The sequence below is a fragment of the Euleptes europaea genome, chromosome 2 (genome assembly GCF_029931775.1).
Source record: "Euleptes europaea isolate rEulEur1 chromosome 2, rEulEur1.hap1, whole genome shotgun sequence".
Taxonomy (NCBI): Eukaryota; Metazoa; Chordata; class Lepidosauria; order Squamata; family Sphaerodactylidae; genus Euleptes; species Euleptes europaea.
The window spans coordinates 16,294,991-16,307,640 of record NC_079313.1 but is presented as its reverse complement, the minus strand read 5'-3'; positions in this window follow the sequence as shown (position 1 = coordinate 16,307,640).

Sequence of the window (12,650 nt, the reverse complement as noted above, 5' to 3'; positions counted from 1 at the left end):
ATCCCAATTAAACTCAGAAGATTGTTCGGGTAGGACTTTCCGTGTCCAAACACATCCCGTGGTTGGACTAGCATCTGAAGAGAAAACCGATGGGGGCAATGGTTAACTTTCTCACAAGTCTGTAATTGGAGGTTAGTGTTGGCAGCTGATAGGGGTGCTTGGTGGTGCCAGCGTAAAACCAGAGCGTTTCTGGCAATTCCTAGGGCAAAGTGAAGTATGTAATGTCAGTGATTTAAAAAAATATTCTCCTGCCACCCAAAGGATCAGTAGCAGGAGGAGAGGGTTGCCAGATGAAGTCCTAGACATGAGACATACCAATACCAGTCCTCGTGAATGAGTGAAGTGTGTAGTAGCCAATAGGAGTTGGTAAACAACACTCTGGGGGTCTTCCTCTTCTGCAGGGATCTCCGCAAAGGTGTGAGGGAAGAGGGACAGAGCAGAGTAGACCCACTAGCAAATTCAGCCAATAATAATCATAATGTAGGGTTGCCATCCTCTAGATGGGACAAACACAATAATCTATGCCGAAATAACTAGGTTAGCAACAATGAACAGCAAATAGGCTCCACTTTCTAATTATTACATTTGAAATAAATTTCACAAATTCAATAAAGTCATATACTGAATTGTAATCAAAACTGAGAAAAATAGTGTTAATGTCAAACTTGCATCAAATATAATTTCAACAAATGAATACAAATTGTGTTAACCTCACACAAAGGTAATAATGATTTCAATAGTTGCATAAACCCAACATACATGCAAAGGCAAACGGCACTAAAACAAAATGAAAACACCACAGGGTAAATTAAAGATATTAGATCAGTCCTTTCTGACTGTCCATGGCTATGGAAAGCTGCTAAATGTGGTTTCGTGACCAAGATCTCAGCGGGAAAGTCGGAGGAAAAAGGAGCCACACGTCACGATGAAAGCAGCAGTACTCACGGAGCGGCCAAGCCGCAAGACTGGAAAGCCCACAGCTCAGGCACAAACAGTGCTGTCTTCCTGGCAGGGAGAGATGAGCCTCCCGGACGGGAGTCTCCCGGGAGAGAAAGGACGGGTTTCCAAGTTCCCGACGGAACAAATGACAACACCAAAGGAAGGAGAGTAGCGAGAAGTCCAACCTGGACGCCACCTCTAGGTTGGTAGGCGTTTCGAAGCTTCTTCAGCTAGTTGGTCTTCCTTTTCATTAATGTTGTGATTTTATGTGGGTGGATTACCCACTTCTATGAAATTGGCATGAAAGCCTCTGTATGGATAAAGACCTACAACGATTCCCAGTCTAATTAGCGGCATGGTTTGAATTGGTGAACTGATCCATGTATAGCTGGCGTCTTGCGTTACAAAATTGCTGATAAAAAGCATCGGTGAAATGCACTGCGGCCATCTTAAAAATACATGGATGGTTGAAACCGCTCAAGCAAAACAAGAGGCAGTCGGAGAAGATTTAAAATATGCAACAAACACAGAAGGCATAATTTTGGACGCATAAAGTAATTGACTGAAGAAAGACAATTTGAAACAGGAACTTTACTGGAATCCTGTCTCTTTAATTTCATGAGTTTTGAAACATTTTGGACACTTAATTTGGAAATTACTTTATTATGGTGTGACAACATTGTAAACAATCATATATCATTATGTATAGTTCTTAAAAGTGTTGTATAAATTAATCTGTGGTTTGTGAAACAAAAAACATACAAAAAATACACCAATGAGTAGAAAAGCAAATTGTGTAACAGTATTTCAACATATTGAGCCATAGTAGCTACAAGCGCTTAATTTAAGTACCTGGAGGCTGGCAATCCTACCAAGAGTACAGCTTTATATGCTAAGTTATATGCAATGCATTTGATGTTGTTAAAGAAGTAAAATAAGTTTAATAAGAAAATATTGCATATATTTCAGTTTTCCCAAAATTTCTGCTTTGTTGTGCACACACCCCTGTTCTGTGTAACTGTCATTTAAAAAATCCTTCCGTCAATAGCTGCTACTAGTAAGGAAGTGCTATATAGTAAGTGGAAAGAGCTGTAGACTATGAAACATAGGGTTGCCAACCTCAAGGTGGTGGCTGGAGACCTCTTGCTATTACAACTGATCTCCAGCCGACAGAGATCAGTTCACCTGGAGAAAATGGCCACTTTGGCAATGGGACTCTATGGCATTGAAGTCCCTCCCCTCCCCAAACCCCACACTCCTCAGGCTCCACCCGCAAAATCTCCAGGTATTTCCCAACCTGAGCTAGCAACCTTAACACACCTATACAGGTGTGTTAACCTATACGCTCTGAGCACTGGTGGGAAATGAGAGCTCAGCATATCTGTCGGTGAACTCTTGACTTGAACAGCAAAACTGTAGTTAATAATAAACAGCCGCAGTTCTTTCCACAGTAGAGAAGAACAAGCCGGCAGTCAATTACTAGCAGATCAGTAGCAAATTAGAATTCGATTCGGAGCAAGTCAGTAGCCAATTAGTGTTTAGTGAATAGCAGCAATGAAGACCTGAAGGACATTCACACAGCAAGTGGTGTAATAAGGGAGTTGATTGGCGGCCCTTCTATTGATAAAGGAGAGCAATAAATCAATATTCAATTAGCGGCAAGACTATCCTGTTAGACTCGGAATATAACATCCAGCAAATCCCATTGGGGGGTGACTGATCGGTAATCAGAGGAGTCTTAAGCCTTTCTCTTGTGTCTTGATGAAGCCAGCAAAGCTTCAACACCCCAGTCTTAAATCCAAAGTTATAACTAAGGTTGCCAACCTCCAGGTGAGGCCTGGAGATAGCCTGGGATTAGAACTGATCTCCAGACGACATATATCAATTCCCCTGGAGATAGGGTTGCCAGCTCTGGGTTGGGAAATACCTGGAGATTTTGGGGGGTGGAGCCTGAGGAGGGTGGGGTTTGGAGAGGGGAGGAACTTCAATGCCACGGAGTCCAATTGTCAAAGCAGCTATTTTCTCCCAGGGAGTCGATCTCTTTTGCCTGGAGGTCAGTTGTAATAGCAGGAGGTCTCCAGCCACCATCTGGAGGTTGGCAACCCTACCTGGAGGAAACAGCTGTTTTGGAGGCTGGACCTCATGGCATTATAACCTGATGAGGTCCCTCCCCTCCCTGAACCCTCCCCTCCCCAGGCTCCACTCCCAAATCTCTAGGAACTTCCACCAACCCAAAGCTGGCGACCCTTTGGTCACTTTTTGGTCACTCTTTCAGCATTCTTTGTTCCCAAACACTGTTTATTAGAGGGTTAATTTTGAATCAAATGGGGAAGAATCACTCCGTGTTCCACAGCTTGGTGTATCAGCCTGCATTCTTCCGGGTTAATGAACGACGGGGTGCCGGATTCCCATAAGCCACCAGCATGCCAAATTCCCTGCCAGACCTCTTGCTTCAGCAATTCTTGATTTCTCAGTGCTGCAGGCTACTGGAGAGCCTCCAACTGAAATCCTCCAAGCTCAAACCCCCAGCTTTCCCAAATGGGTCCCAGGTACCTGCACCTGGATGGCCCAGGCTATCCCGATCTTGTCAGATCTCAGAAGTTAAGCAGAGACAACCCTGGCTAGTACTTGCATGGGAGACCACCAAGGAAATCCAGGGTCACAACTCAGAAGAAGGCAATAGCAAACCACCTCTGTTAATCTCTTGCTTTGAAAACCCTTTGGGGGTCGCCATAAGTTGGCTGTAAGGTTGCCAGCTCCAGGTTGGGAAATACCTGGAGATTTCTGAGGTGGAGCCTGAGGAGGGTGGGTTTTTTTGGGGGGGAGGGACTTCAATGCCACTGAGTCCAATTGCCAAAGCAGCCATTTTCTCTGGGGGAACTGATCTCTATCAGCTGAACATCAGTTGTAATAGCAGGAGATCTCCAGCTCGCACCTGGAGGATGGTAACCCTAAGGAGGAGGAGGAGAAGAACAAGAAGAAAAAGAGGTGGAGGAGGAAGAGTTGGTTTTTATATGCCGACTTTCTCACACCCATTTAAGGAAGAATCAAACCACCTTACAATCGCCTTTCCTTCCCCACAACAAACACCCTGTGAGGTAGGTGGGGCTGAGAGAGCTGTGACTAGCCCAAGGTCACCCAGCTGGCTTCATGTGTAGGAGTGGGGAAACCAACCTGGTTCACCAGATTAGAGTCCCCCGCACGTGCGGAGGAGTGGGGAATCAAACCCGATACTCCAGATTAGGGACGAGAACCATGTGTGATTCCCTGAGTTCTTTGGAGGGAAGGAATTAAAAATGTCCTTAATAAATAAATAAGATCCAAATTCTCTCCCCTACAAGGATCCTTCATCGGCACAGCAAACGGCTATCGGAGGGAGGGATCCTTCTCTTTGTGGTAGAGGTGGCGGCTGATATGATACAGCCAACAGCATGTGGTCTCTCCTGTCCCACACCCATTTTATGCACCCACACAGTTAGAGAAGTTATGGAGATGGTTTATCTTCCCCCATTACTCCTCCCCATATATGGGTAAACTGGAGAGTCTAATAGTTACCTGCATCAGTGAACATCAGATCCTGGGTGGGTACTGATTCCAGAGGCATTAATACCAAGAACAATGGCAGGAGCATGTACTTATGGCAACAGGCCAGTGTTTCAGGGCACATGCAGTAAGAAAGGGCTCAAGAGGATAAACTTCAAGAAGACAAAGAAGAAGAGAAAGGAGTAGGAGGAGGAATTGGTTTTTATATGCCGACTTTCTCTACCACTTAAGGGAGACTCAAACCGGCTTACAATCACCTTACCTTCCCCTCCCCACAACAGACACCCTGGGAGGTAGGTGGGGCTGAGAGAGCTCTAACAGAGCTGTGACTTGCCCAAAGAGGAGTGGGGAAACCAATCCAGTTCACCAGATTAGCCTCCACAGCTCATGTGGAGGAGTGGGGAATCGAACCCGGTCTCCAGGTCAGACTCCACCGCTCTACTGCCAATCCCGTGTGGGGAAACACCTGTCTATGTGTTCTTCCATTTCAGCAACACATTGGGGAAGTGATGGCATCTCAAGCCGTATGACGGCTTCATTCACATCTGCACTTGCCATCGATGGCACTGCTTGGTGTACAAAGTGAAGGGCCAGTGCCAAAGGGTTCTTGGCCCTTGGGTCTGAGTCCCTGGCTCACAGCCTGTGTCCCTGAGTGAGCCAGCTGGGTAGATCCAGGATCAGCCCAAGGGGTTGGATCTAGCCTTACAGAGCAATCCTAAAAACATTTTCCAGAGAGTATACCCCAGAGACTAGACCTGCTTAGGAATGCACTGTAAATGGTCAATTCTCACCCATTTCCACTTCCTGCTGCAGATCACCCCCCTGTCATTCCCCAGAGCCCCCTCAGACCGCAATGGGCTGCAGTGGGAGAGAGTAAGCATGAAAATTCCACTGATGGAAATTTTCATCTGGAGTTGGAGATGTGCTGCACATATTTTTGTTTGTCCTATTAATATCTTTCTAGCTTTTCATAAGTTGCTTTCAGTTTTCAGTGGAGGAAAAAGCAGGATAAAAATACCTAAGTAGATAAATAAATACATATAAAGCTACCAAGGGAGGGGGCATGGCTCAGTGGTAGAACATGTACTCAGCATGCAGAAGGTCCCAGGTTCAATTCCCAGCATCTCCAGTTAATGGGATCAGGGAGTAGATTGGATGGCCAGGCCTCCCCACTACAGCAGGAGACCTCCTGCCTCGGGCCAGGCCTCCCCACTACAGCAGGAGACCTCCTGCCTCGGACCTCCTGCTACTCAGCTGCTCAACAGAGCAGTGGGGGAGGAATGGGGGGGGATTGGGCATTGCATCAACACTGTGATGGCAGTGTGAACTGGAAGTGATCTCATCGTGTTGACACAACTCTCTAGGATTCACCCAAAAATCAACATGGGTGAATCCTAGAGCATCATGCCAACACGATGACATCACTTCTGGTATAAATCAGATGTCATGCTATCAACATGATGCTGATCAGGTGTGGGGGGAGTTCAGTGTTATACCAACACAGTGACATCGTAAGAACATAAGAAAAGCCATGCTGGATCAGACCAAGGCCCCTCAAGTCCAGCAGTCTGTTCACACAGTGGCCAACCAGGGGCCTCTAGGAAGACCACAAACAAGACGACTTCAGCAGCACCATCCTGCCTGTGTTCCACAGCACCTAATGTAACAGGCATGCTCCTCTGAGTCTGTAGAGAATAGGGATGCATCATGACTAGTATCCATTTTGACTAGTAGACATGGATAGCCCTCTCCTCCATGAACATGTCCACTCCCCTCTTAAAGCCTTCCAAGTTGGCAGCCATCACCACATCCTGGAGCAGGGATGCATTTGCATTGGCATGACACCCTAGCATTCGCCAAAAGCCTAAGGTGGGCTTTAAAGGCAGAGGTTTGAGTGATACTGGGGCCTGGTCAAGGCCACCCAGTGGTTAAGCAGGGGTTTGGATTTGTCCTCTTACTATACCTGCTGCCCCTCTCCTGATGAGCTCCATTTTATGTAGAGCTGGAGTGGGAAGTTAAAAGAGCCCAGGAGCAAGCCAGAATGAGTAGCCCTGGTGGCATTACAAGCCCCCACTGCAGGGCCTGCTCAGCTCCGGTTGGTAGAGTTGCCAACCTCCAGGTACTAGCTGGAACTCTCCCGCTATTACAATGGATCTCCAGCTGATAGAGATCGGTTCCCCTGGAGAAAATGGCTGCTTTGGCAATTGGACTCTATGGCATTGAAGTTCCTCCCCTTCCCAAACTCTGCCCTCCTCAGGCTCCGCCCCAAAAACCTCCCACCGGTGGCAAACAGGGACCTGGCAACCCTAGAAATGGCCAATCTGGCCTGATGCCTTGAGATCATCTCTATGACTGCATATCTCTTATGGACACTGTTCCTTCCTTCTTCCTTCCTTCCTTCCTTCCTTCCTTCCTTCCTTCCTTGGGCTTCTAAGGGCTTTTCCCCACTATGACTTTCAGAAACAGCCAAAGAACATCCCCGGCGATTGGCAAAGCTTGAAATAGTACAGGAGCTTTCATTCGCGATCAATACACAGTTTGGAGTCCTCTGCGAAACCACATCCCTCCAAGACCGGTCTCTTATTCGGTGACTATCTTCTCGGCAATCTTCTGATTAATATGAGACAGCGGAACCTCGAGCGGTCAAGATTTGGCAAAAGAAAACAAACAACGGAAGAAGACTTTGAGTACGCAAGTCCATCTTTTTTCCGGCTGGTTTCCCAAAAATAGACTATTGAACACAATGGTGCTGGACAAAAGCAGACAGAATAAAATAATTAGCAGCCCTTCTCCCCCCCCCCCCCCCGCGCGTGCACCAAAATTCTGTGCAGGGCGCTGCAGAAAAAGCTCTGGCGGCAGCTGTTGCAAAGATTGCCAGCTTCCTGTTCCATTCTTTCCGCTCATTATCTTTCCGTTTCTAACCCACACCCTGAGCAGCAGACCGAAAACAGAGGTTTTGTGGAAATTCTGGTTGCTATAAACATTCAGTCCTCAAAGCTCAACAGTTTATAGCAACTCGAATTGCCACAAAATCGCAGAGGCGGTGAGGGCGACCTCCCCAAAGTTTCCCGCTCGGGTTCATGGGTCCGGAGTGAGCTGTGCATCACTGCTTGGCAACAAGGGGCTATATTTGGGCTGTCGCTTCCTTCTGCGGCCCAGAGGAAGAGGCTCGCAATCCCCAAATCTCAGGCTTGAACTAGGTGTGGCGGGGCTCCCTGTATATTCCATTGTGCAATCCTATGCCGAGTTACTCCAGGCCAATTTAGTGGAGTGGTTAGAGCAGGGGTGTCGAACTCGGTTGTTACGAGGGCCAGATGTAACATAAATATCACTTGGTTAGGTGGGGCCATGCCTCGCCACCCAGATTGACACCCCTGGGTGAGAGATCCACTGTGCCACGAAGCCCGCTGGGTAGGGTTACCAGGTCCTTCTTTGCTACCGGCAGGAGTTTTATGGGGGCGGAGCCTGAGGAGGGCAGGGTTTGGGGAGGGGAGGGACTTAATTGCCATAGAGTCCAATTGCCAAAGCAACCATTTTCTCCAGGAGAACTGATCTCTATCGGCTGGAGATCAGTTGTAATAGTGGGAGATCTCCAGCTAGTACCTGGAGGTTGGCAACCCTACCACTGGGAGACCATGGCCCAGTCACCTTCAGCCTAGGGTTGCCAGGTCGCTCTTCGCCACCGGCAGGAGGTTTTTGGGGCGGAGCCTGAGGAGGGCGGGGTTTGGGGAGGGGAGGGACTTCAATGCCATAGAGTCCAATTGCCAAAGTGGCCATTTTCTCCAAGGGAACTGATTTCTGTCAGCTGGAGATCAGTTGTAATAGCAGGAGATCTCCAGCTAGTACCTGGAGGTTGGCAACCCTACCTCAGCCTAATCTACCTCACAGAGTTGTGAGGGTAGAACGGATGGAGTCTCGCTGGAGAAAGGATGAGGTCAAAATTAAACTATTTACATAGAGGTTAACTGCACAGGACTGTGCTGTTATTCACTTGTTATGTATGAAGCAGGAAGACCACATTGGAGGAGGGAGGAACGAAACTCTGTCCTTTCCCCCTCCTAATCTTATTTGTGGCTTTTTTTCACACAACCAGGCACATAATGTCAGACTTCGTTGTTTAAACAATGCAGCCTAAGCTTTCTGAGTGAATTCTTTCTAGGGCTGCCAACTTACTAAAACAGGTCCCATTAAAAGAGTGTTTTGTTATTTCCTGGTTTAGATAATGGGGAGATTGATTCGGGGAGGGGCCGTGGCTCAGTGGTAGAGCATCTGCTTGGCATACAGAAGGTCCCAGGCTGGGTTCAATCCCTGGCATCTCCAGTAAAAGGATCTGGGAGTTCGTGATCTGAGACCCCTGCCTGAGACCCTGGAGAGCCGCTGCCGGTCTGAGTAGACAATACTGGCTTTGATGGACCAAGGGACTGATTCAGTATAAGGCCGCTTCATGTGTGTTCATGTGATTTATTCTGTTAATGAATGCATTATCAGGGAGGGAAGGTAGCATGGCATAGCACCTTCTGGTCAGATTTCGGAAGCTAAGCAGGGTCGGTACTTGGAAGGGAGACCTCCAAGGAAGACTGCAGAGGAAGGCAATGGCAAACCACCTCTGCTTAACCACCTGCTTCGAAAGCCCCTTGCTGGGGTCATAATAAGTTGGCGGCAACTCGATAGCACTGCATGCACACACACAATGCATTATCAAAACTTGAAGACATTGAAGGTTGCACATGGTCCATAGACCAAAACCAAAGGGGGGGGGGGGGGAAACCCTGTCGTTAGGACCAATCAAAATATCAAAAGACATTATTCAAGTTTTGGAGTTGTCTAGAAGTCTTCCTAAAGCTGGATGGTTAGAACAAAAAACAAAGGAGGGGCAGGGAGACAGAAAATAAGTCGTTGGAAGGGGGCACAGCCCAACGTCTCCAGTTGCAGGCTTACAAATTGAAAACAGGATATGCCGAAGACTGAGCCGGGTTAGGTTCCAACAGTGGTGAGAACAGAACAGGTTTTTAAGTTACACCAAGTTACCAGAACAAAGGCGACGGGAGGGGGGAATGTTATTTGCCCTTTGTGAATATGAATTGTGACAGCTGATCTAACCTTTCTCTCTTTCTCTCTCTCTCTCCTTAAAGGTCTCCAGCCGATAGAGATCAGTTCACCTGGAGAAAATGGCCACTTTGGACTCTATGGCATTAAAGTTCCTCTCCTCACCAAACCCTGCCCTCCTCAGGATCCACCCCAAAACCCCAAAGAAGGACCTGGCAACCCTAGACATAGACTCTGCTGGTACTGCTATGATCTCTGTTCCTTTTGAGCTTTTTCTTCCTGTTGTTTGTCTCCTGGAAGAGAGATGAACGTCCCATTCAACATACTGTGCCAGACTTTTGGACCCGTGTTTATTTTGTCAACATGAGGCTGAAACTCTCAGGGGAGGGGGGGTTAAGCACCTGCCTTTGCTTTGGCAGAAGAGCCACAAGTTGGAAGAAGGTGGGGTCATCTGCTGAAGCTGGAGGGTGATTCAAAACTGATAAAAGGAAGTATTTCTTCACACAACGCATAGTTAAATTGTGGAACTCCCTGCCCCAGGATGCGGTTATGGCTGCCAACTTGGAAGGCTTTAAGAGGGGAGTGGACGTGTTCATTGGGGAGAGGGCTATCTACGGCTACTAGTCAAAATGAATACTAGTTATGATACTCTCCAGGATCAGAGGAGCATACCTAATTAAATTAGGTGCTGTGGAAGACAGGCAGGATGGTGCTGCTGCAGTCGTCTTGCTTGTGGGCTTCCTAGAGGCACCTGGTTGGCCGCTGTGTGAACAGACTGCTGGGTGGACCTTGGACTGACCCAGCATGGCCTTTCTTATGTTCTTAAGGCATTGCTGAATGGAATTACTAGAGTGTAGTGAACAATTACAACATGTGGGATTGCCAGAGCAAAAAGTGTATATTAATTACCCGGACCACTAGGCCATTTCCCTAAATTATATTTATGTTATTCAGGAATTTATAAGGTGCCTTGAAAAAGCCTCTGATGTATGTGTGTTAAGTGCCATCAAGTCACTTCCAGCTCATGGCGACCCTATGAATCAACGTCCTCCAAAACAGCCTTTCGTTAACAGCCTTGCTCAGGTCTTGCAAACTAAGAGCTGTGGCTTCCTTCATAGTCAGTCCACCTCATGTTGCTTCTTCCTCTTTTCCTGCTGCCTTCAACTTTTCCTAGCATGACTGTCTTTTCCAGTGACTCTTGTCTTCTCATAATGTGACCAAAGTACGTCAGCCCCAGTTTAGTCATGTTGGCTTCTACGGACAGTTCAGGCTTGATTTGATCTAGAACCCACTGATTTGTTTGTTTTTGACAGTCTATGTTATCCATAACACTCTTTCAATACCACCTCTGAGATGTGGTATACAATATAATCCTTTCCCTAGATTTAACAGCCATGGGCTATTCATCTAACATTTCACTTTTAAAAAGGGTAAATGAAATTTAATTTTTTCTTGACACTATAAAGAGAAAAGTTGCCACATCTCTCGCGCAATTGACCGATCTACTTGACAGCAGATAATGCAGTATCCGGTTCTCAGAAAGTGTCTTTAACTGTTTTATCCAGGGAGTGACGTGTTTATTTTGTGCAGTATTATTCTGTGGACATGCTAAAACAATGTGGGCTAGGGAGTCTGCTTGATATGGACAAAATGGGCATTTTTATTCTTCTGTGATAATTTTATAGTGTCGCCCTTCTGTCTTGGCCGAGTCTAAGGCCGAGACACATCTTGCCAATAAGAAAGCTTGTACGAACTTATGGATTTCTAACCAGCGGAAATAATCTGGCAAGGAGAAAATTCTGTTGAAGGGTATCTGGAAGAAGAGAGCTGAACATTTGCGGTTTGAATCCTTAAACATTCAGGACCAATCCTCATTTAAGATCTTGTTTGGTAATTGTTTACAGCTTGCTTTCCGAGTACTAAAGAGAGGGGTTAGTTCTTTCTCAGCAGACCTCTTCATGTCTCCCAGGTTCACAACTGCTGTACGAGAGGGAGGGAACTGCGAAAACCTTGAAAAAGAACCTCAAAGATGACACATATATGAAAAACCTTTGTTTGTTGTTCTGTAACCTTAGAACGGTTTAAACACTCTTACGTTTTGTGTCACGCCTGCCAGTTGCAGCGTTACAGGAAAGATGATCAGCCACTTATCACTCATAGGTCCATATTCAGTTACCATTTTGTCTCACTTTTGAACTGAAACCGGTGTCTGCCTCAATCTGTTTTCAACACGGCTGGCTACGTCTCCAAGAATCGCTTTCACTATTGCTCAGAAGGGAGCAATGACACAGATCTTCTTCCTGCCCACCCCAAACCTTGCAAATTTCCACCATTTTTAGATCGAAAACAGGGCACAGTCTGCAAAAAAAGAGGGCCAGTATGCACAGTATGCAAAAAAGGAGGGACCAGAATCAGATTAGCCAAGGCCTAGAAAATCTTCCTCAGCAGCAGGTGAGGGCCTAACCCCAGGGGTCCCCAACCGTTAAGAGTCTGTGGGATTTTGAGTAAGGGGATTGGGCACCACCACAAAATGGCTGCCGTCAGTGCCAGGACCAGTCACTAACTGGCTGTCCTGGGAGAGGGATCATTACAAAAAGAGGCAGTCCTAAGACAGGCCTTCTCCTATGAGGGAAGCAGCTATTTCCAAATTGCACTCCCCGAACCCCAAAGGTGATGCCGCCTAGGGTCTACTGAAGCACTTTCTACTCCAGTGAGGTGGAGAAAAGCCCAGGATTGGCTCTTTTATTTGATAAAGAGGCTCTCTGCAGAAGTAGCGCACGGGTGCCAGGAAATCCACCCTGTCGTGTACTTCCACCCATGGGCACCCTACTGGAGATCACTGACCAAACTAATGACGTAGTTAGTGTATCAGCTGGGCTGAAATGGGGCTATAGCCCATTATTTGATTTCAGAAGAGGAAGAAGAGTTGGTTTTTCTATGCCGACTTTCTCCACCACTTAAGGAAGAATCAAACCTTCCCTTCCCCTCCCCACAACAGACACCCTGTGCGGTAGGTGAGGCTGGGTGTGACTAACCCAAGGTCACCCATCTGGCTTCATGTGGAGGAGTGGGGAATCAAACTTGGTTCTCCAGATCAGAATCCACCGCTCTTAACCATTATA